This window comes from Pyxicephalus adspersus, chromosome Z (genome assembly GCF_032062135.1).
Source record: "Pyxicephalus adspersus chromosome Z, UCB_Pads_2.0, whole genome shotgun sequence".
NCBI classification, from domain to species: domain Eukaryota; kingdom Metazoa; phylum Chordata; class Amphibia; order Anura; family Pyxicephalidae; genus Pyxicephalus; species Pyxicephalus adspersus.
In genome coordinates, this window is record NC_092871.1 from 12497863 (window position 1) to 12510675 (window position 12813).

Below are 12813 nucleotides of genomic sequence, written 5' to 3' on the forward strand. Positions count from 1 at the left end.
CACCCAAAAAAAAAAAAAAAAAAATACATCCTTACTTTTTATATACCATCTAAGTCCATGTGCTAACTGCACCCAGCAAATCCTGTGCTGTCTCAGCTTCCCTCGGCGTGCCATTTTATCCAGTGCCAATATCTTCTTTTTTCCAGGTTTTTCATAACGTCTCCTGATCTGGCTCTGCACAGGAGCAAGATTGGGTGATAAATCTTCCTCCAAATGCAAAAAGAAGAGTGCTAATCCCAATACCCATGTGTGAGATAAAAGCCCCTGATGACCCATGCACAACCCGCAGCTTCCTGGGATATGTGACTTAGGCGTTCTATTGTAACAAAAGTGTTTTGATTTTTGTTTTATATAAAAAAAATGCATAATGTGCAGCAAAATGCAAGTGAAAGGTTTATTATACAATGAAACATTTATAACAATATAGCGTTGTCACTCAGGTATGTAGGCAAAGCACACACCCGGCCATACCTTCATTCCATCCATCATAAACAATAATACACCAGGGTTAGTTAAATCCACAGGTGTTGTGCTCACCAATACTTCTCCCTTTATAATGGCATTTGAAAAATAAATACAATTCCTTAGAGCCTGCATAAACGGCTGAATGTAATGCAACACTTTGCGGGATTAGTGCAAGGTCTATACAACAGGCCAAAGAGTGACCACTGAAGAGGAGAGGGGGACAGGGCAAGGGATTCCAAAAACGTAAGCTCCAAAATTTAGTAGCCATGACTATAGTATAAATCTAGCCTTGGGGTGGCTTCTGAGTGTTAGAAAAGATTTTATTTTATAGGGACCTGTGATCTGTCCTTTGACACACAACAAAGAATGAAGGTTAAACTGAAATAAATCAAAATACGTCTTGTGTGTGAACTCCTGACCATACAAATAAGGAAGGATCTGGTTTTCTCTGACAAGGAGGAGTAGACGTGGTTCATTCTTAAACATGTTTTTGCAATGCAGTCACATGGGGAGAACAAAGTTGAAATACAAACAACAGTCAAATGATTTTCTATTACTCTGCCCCCCCTCCTATCAATATGTTCCTTATTAGTATATCTATGATGCTGACTGGCTCCGTCTGCTGCTTCTATCATCGTCTGAGCTCTGCTGTACTGAGAAAAGAAGGTTGAAGCCAGGTCAGGTACTTACACAGCTTTTGCAAAATAAAAAAATAACATATAAACTACAACTAAAGGCTCCTTACTGACAAATCCAGTTCCCATATGATGCACACGCCTTATTGTTTGACCGCAGTCTGTCAAAGCAGAATTAAAGTGCCATTTTAAAGAATCTGGGTTCAGGCAGAACTTTATTGCAGAAAGGGACAGGCGATGTCCCTTCCTCAATAAGCATGCTTACCTGCCTGATCATTTATGTCCCGGATGTGCAGGAGTCATGTCTTCCCGGTCACACTAAGTAAGATGGCTGAAGATTGAATCAAGGAAGAGAAGGTGGTGGCGCCTGGAACGGGGACAGATGAGTATAACAAGGGTTTAGTTCCTCTTTAGCAGGAAACCAAATGGCACCAAAGGTCCTGGCTGTGCAGATGGATGCATTGCTACAACCCAGCTACCCAATGTGATTTTTCATTTGTGATGCTTATTTCCAAAGAATATTGTTATAATTTACATTAATCAACATTGCTGCTTTGAGAATTTGCTTTAACTTTGTGTTGGAGTTTAAAGCCCTTTTATGTAACTCTTGTCTTGATCCCCACAATAATAAGGACAGAATGGGAGCACAAATCTGCCCGGGATAAATACGTCACACACCCCAGAAGGTCTCTGGCTGCTCCTTCCGCTCATACCTGATTTTGAGCATGTGCAGAAGGAGCTTTGTTAAAAAAAATCTCATATATGCGCAGTGAGACGGTGAGACGGTGCTCCCCCCCCCCCCATTTACAGCACGCTACATCACCTAATCTCACGTCTGCACAGTGGGAGTGGGTGACGTAGGCAGAAGCCGGAGGAAAGAGGAAGGTGGCATCCGATTCTTCCTCTGTGCTGGGATGAAGGTGGATTACAGGACGACGCGGGACATGATCCAGGTAAGGATCTGCAGAAGTAAAGGCGATTTTTTTTTAGTTCAGTTACACTTTAGGGCATACAGGACTGCAAACATTTGTGGCTTATGCATCTGCCTTGAATTAAACATTTATAATTAATATGTGCTTTCTTTAATTGAACTTCCTTTTCTATATTTTCACCTGCTTGTTCTTTTATAGGAGGTGCTTCCTGTTGTGGCGTAAAAATACTTTTCTTGCAGGATCTCACTGTGCCGGTGTCATCATTAAAGGAGATAACCTTTTTTTTTTAATTTTACCAATGTGAAATACTTACAGCTGCTCCTGCCTGATTTATTTTTTTAAATAAGGATACAAACATACAGTGTACTTATAACAATATACAATGTATCACTGAATTTCTTTTATCTGGTGCAAGGAGCATTGGCCAAAACTTTGCAAATCTTCCCTCAGCTTTACACCAATTTTGTATCCCAAGGCATACACACAGATATTGGATAAGGGTCTATATTTGGAAATCAATCTTCGCAGCGGGCCTCTCGACCCTGATAAATTTGATCCTTTTGCTACGGGGGTTTTGTTTTCTGCATTAAACAGTATTTATATAGCGCCAACATATTACACAGCGCTGTACATTAGAGGTTGCAAATGACAGACAGATATAGTCAGTGACACAGAAGGAGGAGAGAACCCTGCCCCGACGAGCTTACAATCTAGGAGATGTGCATATGCATATGTTTTCTGAATACAGAGATCCTGCAAAATAAAAGGCCGGTAGGTGCAATTTTTTACGTCTCAATTTTCTGTTAACAAAATATATATATATATATAATTTTGCATACAAGCACAATATAATCTGCAATTATTTTGCAAAATATTAAAAGATGAGCTTACAATGAATCAACACAAGCCAAACATGTCTAACTTTAAAATTGTGCACTTGAAAATTACAAATATACAAAACTGTCCACAGATGAAGCTGTAAAATCAGTTTTTGGCCCAGGAATTATTACTCACATTCCAGTGCAGGGCAATATCTAATGTGTGCGGCACGCCCCTGAAAATATGTTTAACCCAGAAATTATTTTAAGCCCGGAGGGAAAAAGCTGTAGGTGGGTGACAGCCCATGTATTGTGACCCAACTATTCAGTAACTGCCCAAAATCAGCCGGGTGGTTACTGAAAAATGCCAGGTAGTGCACTCACCTAAAAGGCGCCGGGGAGGACACTGTATGGGATCCAACATTTTCCAAAAATGAAGCTTTAAAAACTTTGATACCTTGTCAATTTAACATTAACAAGGACTGTGGAATTGTTGCACGCGCACTGCGGCAATAGTTGATAAGCAACAATTTTTGTACACATGTGTTGTAGGAAAAAGTGTTTTTCATGTAGGAGGTAATATAAGTAGGTGTAGGGTTTTTTTATCTATTTTGCATCTTTTATTCAATTCTTTGAATTGAATAAATTTAGAAAATTTTTTCTAAATTTATTTTACATACTGTTTTTTTTGCTTTTTACTTTATTACCATAACATGGGGGTTGTGCAGTGAGAGATTCTATTTATGGAGACATCAGCAGGCTATCAGGCCCCAAATGACTTCTCTGCACATTCCTTTAACAGATTTCTTTTTTTTGTGAACTGGAGGTACTCCAGAGCATAGTACTTCCACCTATAGGGCATGAAAAAGGGATGGGGTAGGAGATTTCTCTTTCAGGCTGACCACTTGCCATGCTGAGGCAATTTAGTGTGGTCTCAGGCCTCTCGGAGGTGCAGGAGAGACTGGGAACTACAAAGGAGAGGCAAGGGGGTGTGTGGCGCTACCTGTAGAAGTAATATAGCAACTTTAGGTTGTGGTCACACGATCCTAGGGCATGGGTGGCAAGATCCCAGGGCACGGGTCTTTACCTGCCCTTGTTTCTCAGATTGCATCTACAATAAAGCCCAACTGGCTTCAACCCTCTGACTGGCACCAGATGTCAAAGTGCAGTGGGATTTCACCCTGCAAAAAGGAGACACTGACTTCATATAGTTGTAATTGCTGAGCAGGGAGTTAAGCACCAACAACTCACACAGACAGTGATGAAATGCCTTGAATGTTGCGTGCTTTCAGTCAGTATAGAAGTCACGTAATTAGAGTAATAAAAAAATAAAGGAGTTGGAGCTGAAGATTTTACGTACATACAGACGCACAGTTCTAGTTTCTAATGCTGTTTAGAATGCATGGGTAAAAAACTAGGTGGCCCTTAGTTTCAGGGCAAAGAGGCCATCACCTTCTTCAGTAAGGGAAAATAAAATATTGTTTAATTTTAAGAATCTTTTTATTTAATGTATACAGTTTGTGCACATGTTTTTTTACTACTTAATGTATACAATCATTGTACTACAAATAAACAATTCATACATTATAAACAATTCACAACGCACTATGGGTTAGCTGAAGAGCACAAATGTTTTGTCTGCTTTTTGTCTCCATTTTATTTTAATGAATCAACAAGTTCTGTAAGTTAAAGCTGCTGATTGGCAAATACTAATCTAAATGCAAGAGACATGCATATTATCATGTGAATATGTTTTTTTTTTTTTTTTTACAGATCTGTGCAGGAGCTTTGTGCAGGAGCTTCCTGAAATCAAGACCATTTCCTGATATTCTATTGCAGCCTTGCTTGATGTTTTTAACATGGGGGAACCTTGAAATAATTTTCAGGGAACCCCCGGCTATAATTACCATATCCACAGCTCACAGTACATTGGCTTGGGGGTCATTGGGAAGAATGTCACAGTTAAAGATAGTTTGAATGACACCAGTGATCATTTTGGCTAAGAGGCACAAATTGCTCTTTTCGCAAGGAACTCTTTACAACCTGTAGAAAAACTAGTCTCTGGCTTTGTCTGCTCTTATATCCCCCTCCTGTTTTCTGCAAGCTGCTTGTAATGGGAGGACTTGCAGGGTCCGTCCCACATCTCCGCTAAATAGGTTATGCGAGGCACAGCAATGATATCACTGCTACTTGTATACAATAAAATTTGCGTTTGGAAAGGCATTTGGTGCACACAAAGCAGATTCATAGTTTTTGTGGTTATTTAGTAATACATTTAAATGAGAACCCCCACAGTTATTACTATTTTTATTATTATTATTAAATAGTTATATTTAATAATATTAAATTTATAATAATAATAATAATAATAATAAATTATTATTATTAAATAGTATTTATATAGCCCCAACATATTACGCAGCGCTGTACATTAAATAAGGGTGGCAAATGACAGATACAGACAGTGACACAGGAGGAGGAGAGAACCCTGCCCAGAAGAGCTTACAATCTAAGAGGAGGTGGAACTATCACACAATAGAAGGGGAGATATGGAATGGTGGGAAGTAGTGAGGGTTTTAAGAGAGAAGATGATGGGTAGACAGGTTTGAAAAGATGGGTTTTTGGTGCTCTTTTATATGAACAGAAAGTAGGAACAAGCCGAATAGGACGAGGAAGACCATCCAGGAGAGTCAGGGCAGCTCTAGAAAAGTCTTGGAGCCGTGGGTATGAGGCGGTCATGAGTGAGGAAGTCATTAGTAGGTCGTTGGAGGAGCAAAGAGAGCGGCTAGGGGAGTATTTTCCTATCAAGTCAGAGTTCAGTGACCGCATGCAATTGAAGCATTCTCTGCAACATTCAGGCATGGAATAGGCATGTGCCAAATATGTAGCCCACGGCTGCAAGTATCCCGGGAGGCTGCAGGTTTCCCCATAAGTCTTTAATTACATGGCTGTGCAAATGAAATTAATTGCCCTTGCTGTGAGCACCTATCCGCTGTCACAGAATATATGGTGGACTGGCTCTCATTCAGTCATTTGCCCCTTAATGGCCAACTTATGAACAGAAGCGGATAATCCTATTATTTAGTTAGCAAAGGGAGTACAGGTTAATGCAACAGATGATTTCCTTATACATACAGTTGGAAAAGGAAATGATCACACCGCACCCAACTGTCATCTCATACCAGGCTGCCTTTAATTCCAACTATACTCGTTTCTGCAATAACGGACTGGCTGCAGCCTGCATTCACCATTGGCTTCCTGCCCAGCAGATCCAGCAACAAGTCACTGTCATTAGGATTTGCCTTTCACCGTCTTATTGCTGGAAATGCCGCCTAATAGTAAATGTACAATAACAGCACGGAAAAGGTTACAGTACAATGTAATTATTATTTCTGGCTGCATTACAACACTGCCATCAAAATGCACGTCTTCCACAAGCGACTATATCCTGTACTACCAATCTGATTTTCTATATGGTTTCCAATGACAAAAGACTGGCGGATCAGGGTGTGTTCACAGTTATCTAATTTAATGCATATAACTGTATATTCAAAATGAAATCAACAGAAATGCATGAAAACACATGGGACAAATAGAACCCTACTGCCATGAAATGCAAAGTGCATGGCAACATGTGTCACAAATGCATGTGGATGCAAGATTTTCCATGCCTTCCCTAGAATTCAATGGAAGGGCATGCGGGTGGGTATGCAGTAATATATCAAATGATCTCAAAATGTTCCCTTGATGTTCCTGCAGCTCTGCACATATTCAAGCACCAAGAACATGCATGTTTGCAGAGAACATATCGATGTTGGGTCCTCAAGTGGTATAAGGCTATGTACACACGTGCAATAATTGTCACTGGAAAGGATCTTTCACAATTCTTTTCCAACGACTAAAGACTGCACGATGCATTAACGAGTGTTGTACATACAGCACCGTTCTGCTCTATGGAGAGGGGAGAGGAAGAACGATGGAGCGGCACCCCACTGTGCTCTCTCGCCTTCACTTTTATTACAATCACTCGTTGTCATTGTTCGTGGATCCGCCAGGACGGTCATTAGAAAGATGGACGACTGGCGCTGTACACACACTAGATTCTCATCAGATATCACCCCTGAGCCGATTATCGAACGAGAACTATGGAGGGATCAACATATCCGTGAAAGTAAAACGGAGTGAGATTTTATTTTTTAGTTTACTTCCGCTTTAAAACTTAAAAAAAAATTGCAACCAGGCAGGTCCTTTATTGCAGATGGGAGAGGGGACATCACCTCTGTAATAAAGTAAACTTACCTGCCTGATTGCATTTATTTACACCCACCTGTCCCCGCTCCTTCTTCTCCTCCGGGTGTCCGATCTTCAGCCACATTGATTGTCACCCCCGGCCTGGCCAATCTCCCCGCATGCATAAGGGTTCATTCAGTCCTCGTGGTCCTGGGTGATGCCAGGATACCCAGCGTGTACCCGCCTTTCCCTTTTGCACTAAAAAGAAAAACCCCGCCTGTTCACAATTTTGAAATGTGGAATTATATGGAAGTGGCTCGGCGCTACACCGACGAAGGATCGTAGTGCGGTGACAAAACCCCAATAATCACCAAAGCAGAGCTGCAATGGTAATCAGGGGTCTTGGCGGCAGAGGAAGCGTCTCCTCCTAAGCGTCTCCAATAACTAATACCCCCATTACCCCAATAATACGCCAAACCCTCCTACAAAAGGTGAGCAAATTGCAGTTTAGCCAATCCGGACAAAAATGCTTTTTGGGAAATCTGCAAAAAAATAATCTGATTATGTCTGGACGACCGCCAGTTGCAAGTAAATGGAGATACGACGCGGCATGTTGAGTGAACGACACTGCCAGATAGGTGAGTGGCGCCGGGAGATGGGTGAACGACGCGGCGTGATGGGTAAACGATGCTGCGCGATGAGTGAACGACGCAGCGTGTGATGAATCAATGATGCCGCGCGATGAGTGAATGATGAGCTAACAGGCATAAAAGAAAGGGAAATGTCAGATATAATTGTGTTTTGGATAGCATTGTGTATATATATAATGTACACATACATGAATAGAATGATACGTGAATGTTTACCTCCCATACACCCAGCACACATGACCCAGGCACATGGCTGAATGTTGACATTCACCCCCCCCCCAGTGACCGCCATACTGCACCTTTGCTGAGGTTGGCACCCTGCTCGGACAATTCTGGGCTCCCTGGCGATCAGTGTCCGCTCCCTTCCTCTCCTGTTTTCCTTCTCTTGTCTCCGCCCCACCCAGTCCCCCTCCTCCACCACTCACAATAATGGGCTATGGGGCTATCAGCGGGCACTACCATAGAGACGCGGGATATGACGGCAGCGCCACCTAGTGCCCAGGACTGATAGTGCAGGAGGGAATGCTGGGGGCTCAGGGAATTTCCAAACTTTCTCTTCTTATTGTCAATATTTGTGGCTGATCACTGGAAATGATTGTGCTGTTATGAAATTGACTTGCGAATAAATCTATGATGTAATCAGTAAAATGTATTTAACTAATAAGTATTGAAAATAATTTCTTATAGATGGATATTTGCAACAAAATACTGGTAGATTCTGCCAGAATATGAGACATGAACAATGCAGGGAGGGAGTAACTTCAATTACCCAATTAATGTGGTAGAAAATAAAATTGTTAAATAATCATTGCACATGATTGGTGATCTCACAGATCACATGATTGGTTATTGTGATCAACAAATCGCATGACTGGTTAATGTTTTTACAGCGATGACATTATTGGCTAGTGTGATCACACGGATTATATGATTGGTTAGTGAGATCACGCAGAATATATGATTGGTTAGTGTGATCACACAGATTATGTGATTGGTTAGTGAGATCACAGAGATGATATGATTTGTATATATATATGATACATATGATCAACGGATTGCATGATTGGTTAAGGTGATCAACAAATCGCGTGAATGGTTAAAGCTGTTAACCAATCACACAGTTTCTTTTGACTGGTTAATGTGTTCACACACAGATCACATGATTGATTAACATGATCATACAGCTCACATGATTGGTTAAAGTGATCAACTGATTGCATGATTGGCTAACGTGATCAACAAATTACATAACTGGTTAATGTGTTCACACAGATGACATGATTGGTTAATATGATCACACAGACCACATGATTGGTAATGTAATCACACAGGTCATATGATTGGTTAATGTGATCTCACAGATCACATGGTTGGTTAATATGATCACACAGATCACCTTATATAATAATATTCTCCTTTTCAAAATCATTATTTCCTAAGGGAACATTGACGAAGAGGAGAATAACTCAAAGAAATATTTAAACCAGCAGAGGCTGCAGGCAAATAAAATCTTTAAAAGGCGGGGTTGGTCACCAAATATATTGCCCTTCAATGGGGTTGGACTGTGGACCTAGGGCCCTCCAGGGGTAGTAACGAGGACCCACCAGAACACATGGCTTTCCTGGAAAGTTGTATTTTTTGTAAGATAGCTGGGGTTAGGGGCCCATGAACCCAAGCAGATATTAAAGTTGAACATGATGCAGATCTGTATTTTTAATCTTACATCATTAGTTTTTTTTAATTACAAGTAGTGAAAGTATGTGGATTTGACCTGGTATCAGCATCTTACAGTCTATACCAGTAGTACAAAGGAGGTCAGATATAGGGAGGGAGAGAGCAAAGTGACCGAGAGCTGAGCTCACCACTGGGACCTGGGCCCACCAGGAGAAGTGAGAAGGAGGGCTCATCAGGGGGCAAAGCATTCCTGGCATAGTGGTATTTTATTCGAAATCACCAGAGGTCATATGACCACTAGAGGGCACCAAAAACCCAATTTTGGAGGCAGATGACTGAGCCCAACTGAGGTTTTCTCTTTGCCATCTGTGGACCGGTCCACCCCTGGGTACCAGCATGCTGAAGAGACACTATTCCTTCCAGCAATATCCTACAACACATTGCACTCTATGTAGTTCTTCAGATTTCCATTATGATTGTAAATTTTTGTGCAATCACCACTAACAGATCATTTTTTCTTTGCTTGTCCTGATCTCCAATTGTCAAATCAAAATGAGTTACGTCATACTGGCTTGACCAATCAAAACAGATGAAATTCTGACACCTGAAAGAGGACCAGGAAAAGTTGGTATGTCCAGCATAAATAAAAATAATGCAATCAGGCAGGAAAAATTAATTTGTTGCAGTGATGACATCACCTTCTGCAATATATAACCTACTCGGTCTCTGTTTTTTATTTTTAACGGATAAATTTGGTAATATTTCTGTCTTTAAATCTCATCACAAGCTGCACAGCTCAGTATATAATCAGCTATTTGCAACAGACCTTCTCAGGAAAGCATTAAAAGAGACTGTGGCTCCACTAAAAAATACAGATATATTCCCATTGGCTGGGTGTGGTCAGAGGTGGCCCCCTGATGTTTACTTTGTCAACCATGTGGTTGTCAAAGTACACAGTAGGCAGCCTTCATCTGCTTGACTATAAAATATGGAACATGGTAAAAAAGGACACCCTCACTCTATCAATTATCATTTTTTTAGACCGGGGTGTCCAACTCCAGAACACCCCCATTATACAGTTTCCTATACATAGGCCACTCCACCTGTAGAGGGAGCCACCTGCATACTTATATCTTGTGCATTGCATATAAAGTATATTGTACTGTGCATTCTGACTTTTCAGGTTGATCCTTATTGAACAACATTTAAAAAAAACTTCATGCAAGAAAAAAAAAAGATCCAGATATAACTGTGAATATTGTGATTTATTGATCCTCTGCGGTGATACTTCCTTTGTATTACAATCATTGCTGAGCACTGACTCACAATCCGAGCTGCTCAGTATCTTTAGATATTACAGAGAATTGTGCAAAGGTTCTTTGTGTGATATCGTAGATTTTGTGGGTTTTACATTTTCATGCAGTTATGTATAAGCTATTAAATTGTCTCCATTGAGCAATGCCAGTGATTCATATTGTTACGTGTCTTTCGAGCATTCCTTGAAATCATTCCGAGTGCCCCTGTACACTTCATATATTCAAACCAACCTGATACCTTTGCTTAGGAGTGTCCTCACACAGGTACAGGTGTTGTAGTTTATTTTTATATCTTCCTACACCGATTAGCACCAGGAAGTGATAGTAACACATGTTCAAGAAATTGGGTATAAAGATATCTCTGTATTGCATGATGCTGTGTTAAAAAAGCAAATCAATACAAATAGTAAAATAAATTTGCATTTTGGGAAAATGTTAGATATCTACAGCTTCTGAGGTTGGTAAGAGAATCATAGCCATGTATACATTGGCAAGGGCAAAGGCAGACATATTGGGGTCCAAAGTGCCCTGCTGCATGAGGGTCCCAGATCCTCTTCATCCAATAGGGGACCCAAGTTAGTTCTGCACAAGGGTCCATTGTTGAATATGTCTGCCACTGGGTATAGGAATGAGGTCTTGGCATCTGAAGTTTTACCGGGGCCCCTGCACTGCACCCGCTATAGCACTTTAATTTAGAAAAGCATAGTGTTGTATAATAAATTGCTGTCTGTTACACCTGCACTACAGAAATACACAAAGAAAGAAGTAAGGAGGTAAGAAGTGCTGCATTTATAGTCCTTATATTCCAAGCTTATTAAAGCTTCAGGCTACCTAATGCACCATAAAGTCATGCTAAAGCAGCCTCTCAATCTGTAATACTGTATGCTACTTTATCATGGTTTACGTGCTAGTTGGCATGTATACCGTGCATGTGGACAGTTGGCATTACGGACCCTATAAGCTAATGTACAGGCCTCTGTGTTCTGCCTTCTGCAGCTTCCCAACAGAGCACTTTACTCATTTCTGTTAATACAGGGACAATGAGGAGGGGGTGACCTTTACAGGAGGGTGTTGTAGTCCAAAATTGTCCTTGGTACCTGGATATCTATAATTATGTCACTGCTCAATTACAAAACTTCTAAGGTTGCAGTGTGTTTTGTTTTTTCCTTTTTGAAGTTGAACATGATGGGCACATATCTTTTATAACATAACCATGAAGTTATGTAGTTATCGAAAGTTCACTTTATCTTAAAACCCAGTTGAAGTGTATTATTCAATCACTGAAATACAATCAGAAAGGCCGGCTGTGCTATGTGTAAAGGCAGTGGGTTCTCTGCAGAGGTCCACCTACATCCTGGAAGTCAGCTCACCAATCAGCAGGGAGCATAAGCTTTACTGATTGGATAACTCCAGCTCAGACTTACAGGGGACGTGTCAGACCTCTGCAGAGAGCCCATAGATAATCCGCCAAGGTCATTGTCTGCAGAGAATTGTAGAGGAGCTTCAATATAACCAAAAATCACTAGGTGATCTGTTACAATCTGCAATAATCTGAGAAAGTGGCCTCCTGATTGGCTGAGAGAATGGACAGGAAGACAAAGGGAGCCAATCAGTGATTCCTGGTACAGATTGGTTTGGCATTGGATGGAATGGATTCCCACACGGGGCGACCCATTGGTAATTGTAAGGACAAGTAAGGAATTTCATTGTTTTTTCATTTTGACAGAAATACAATAATGTAATGACATTGGGTCTGATTTAATAAAGCTCTCCAAGACTGGAGAAGATAGACTATGATGGGTGAACCTGGGTGATCCAGCAAACCTCGAATGGATTATCATGATGTGAATCTGACATTCACTGAAACTAACTAATGCTCTGGTGCAGAATATTCCAGGTCCATGTTTTTTTAATGGCAGTGATAAATTCACTACCAGGAATGTTTTTGTGAATGTCAGATTTATTGATTTATAAATAGACCCATAAAGACTTTCTACACTGTATGCAAGTCAGATGATTGTCACTGCAAATGATCTTTTATTCTATGTGCTATGGAGTGGGGAGAGAGGAGGATGAGTGAGTGACACCCTGCT

General features: G+C 40.8%; 1 long non-coding RNA gene across 1 annotated transcript; it reads right to left on the reverse strand.

The window, feature by feature from the left end:
• Positions 1-147: 147 nt before the first annotated feature.
• Positions 148-8149, reverse strand: LOC140344205 (uncharacterized). Its single transcript, XR_011923511.1, has 2 exons — positions 8030-8149; positions 148-2061 (listed from the first exon to the last, which is right to left on the reverse strand). It is a non-coding gene; the product is annotated as an uncharacterized lncRNA (long non-coding RNA).
• Positions 8150-12813: the final 4664 nt, after the last annotated feature.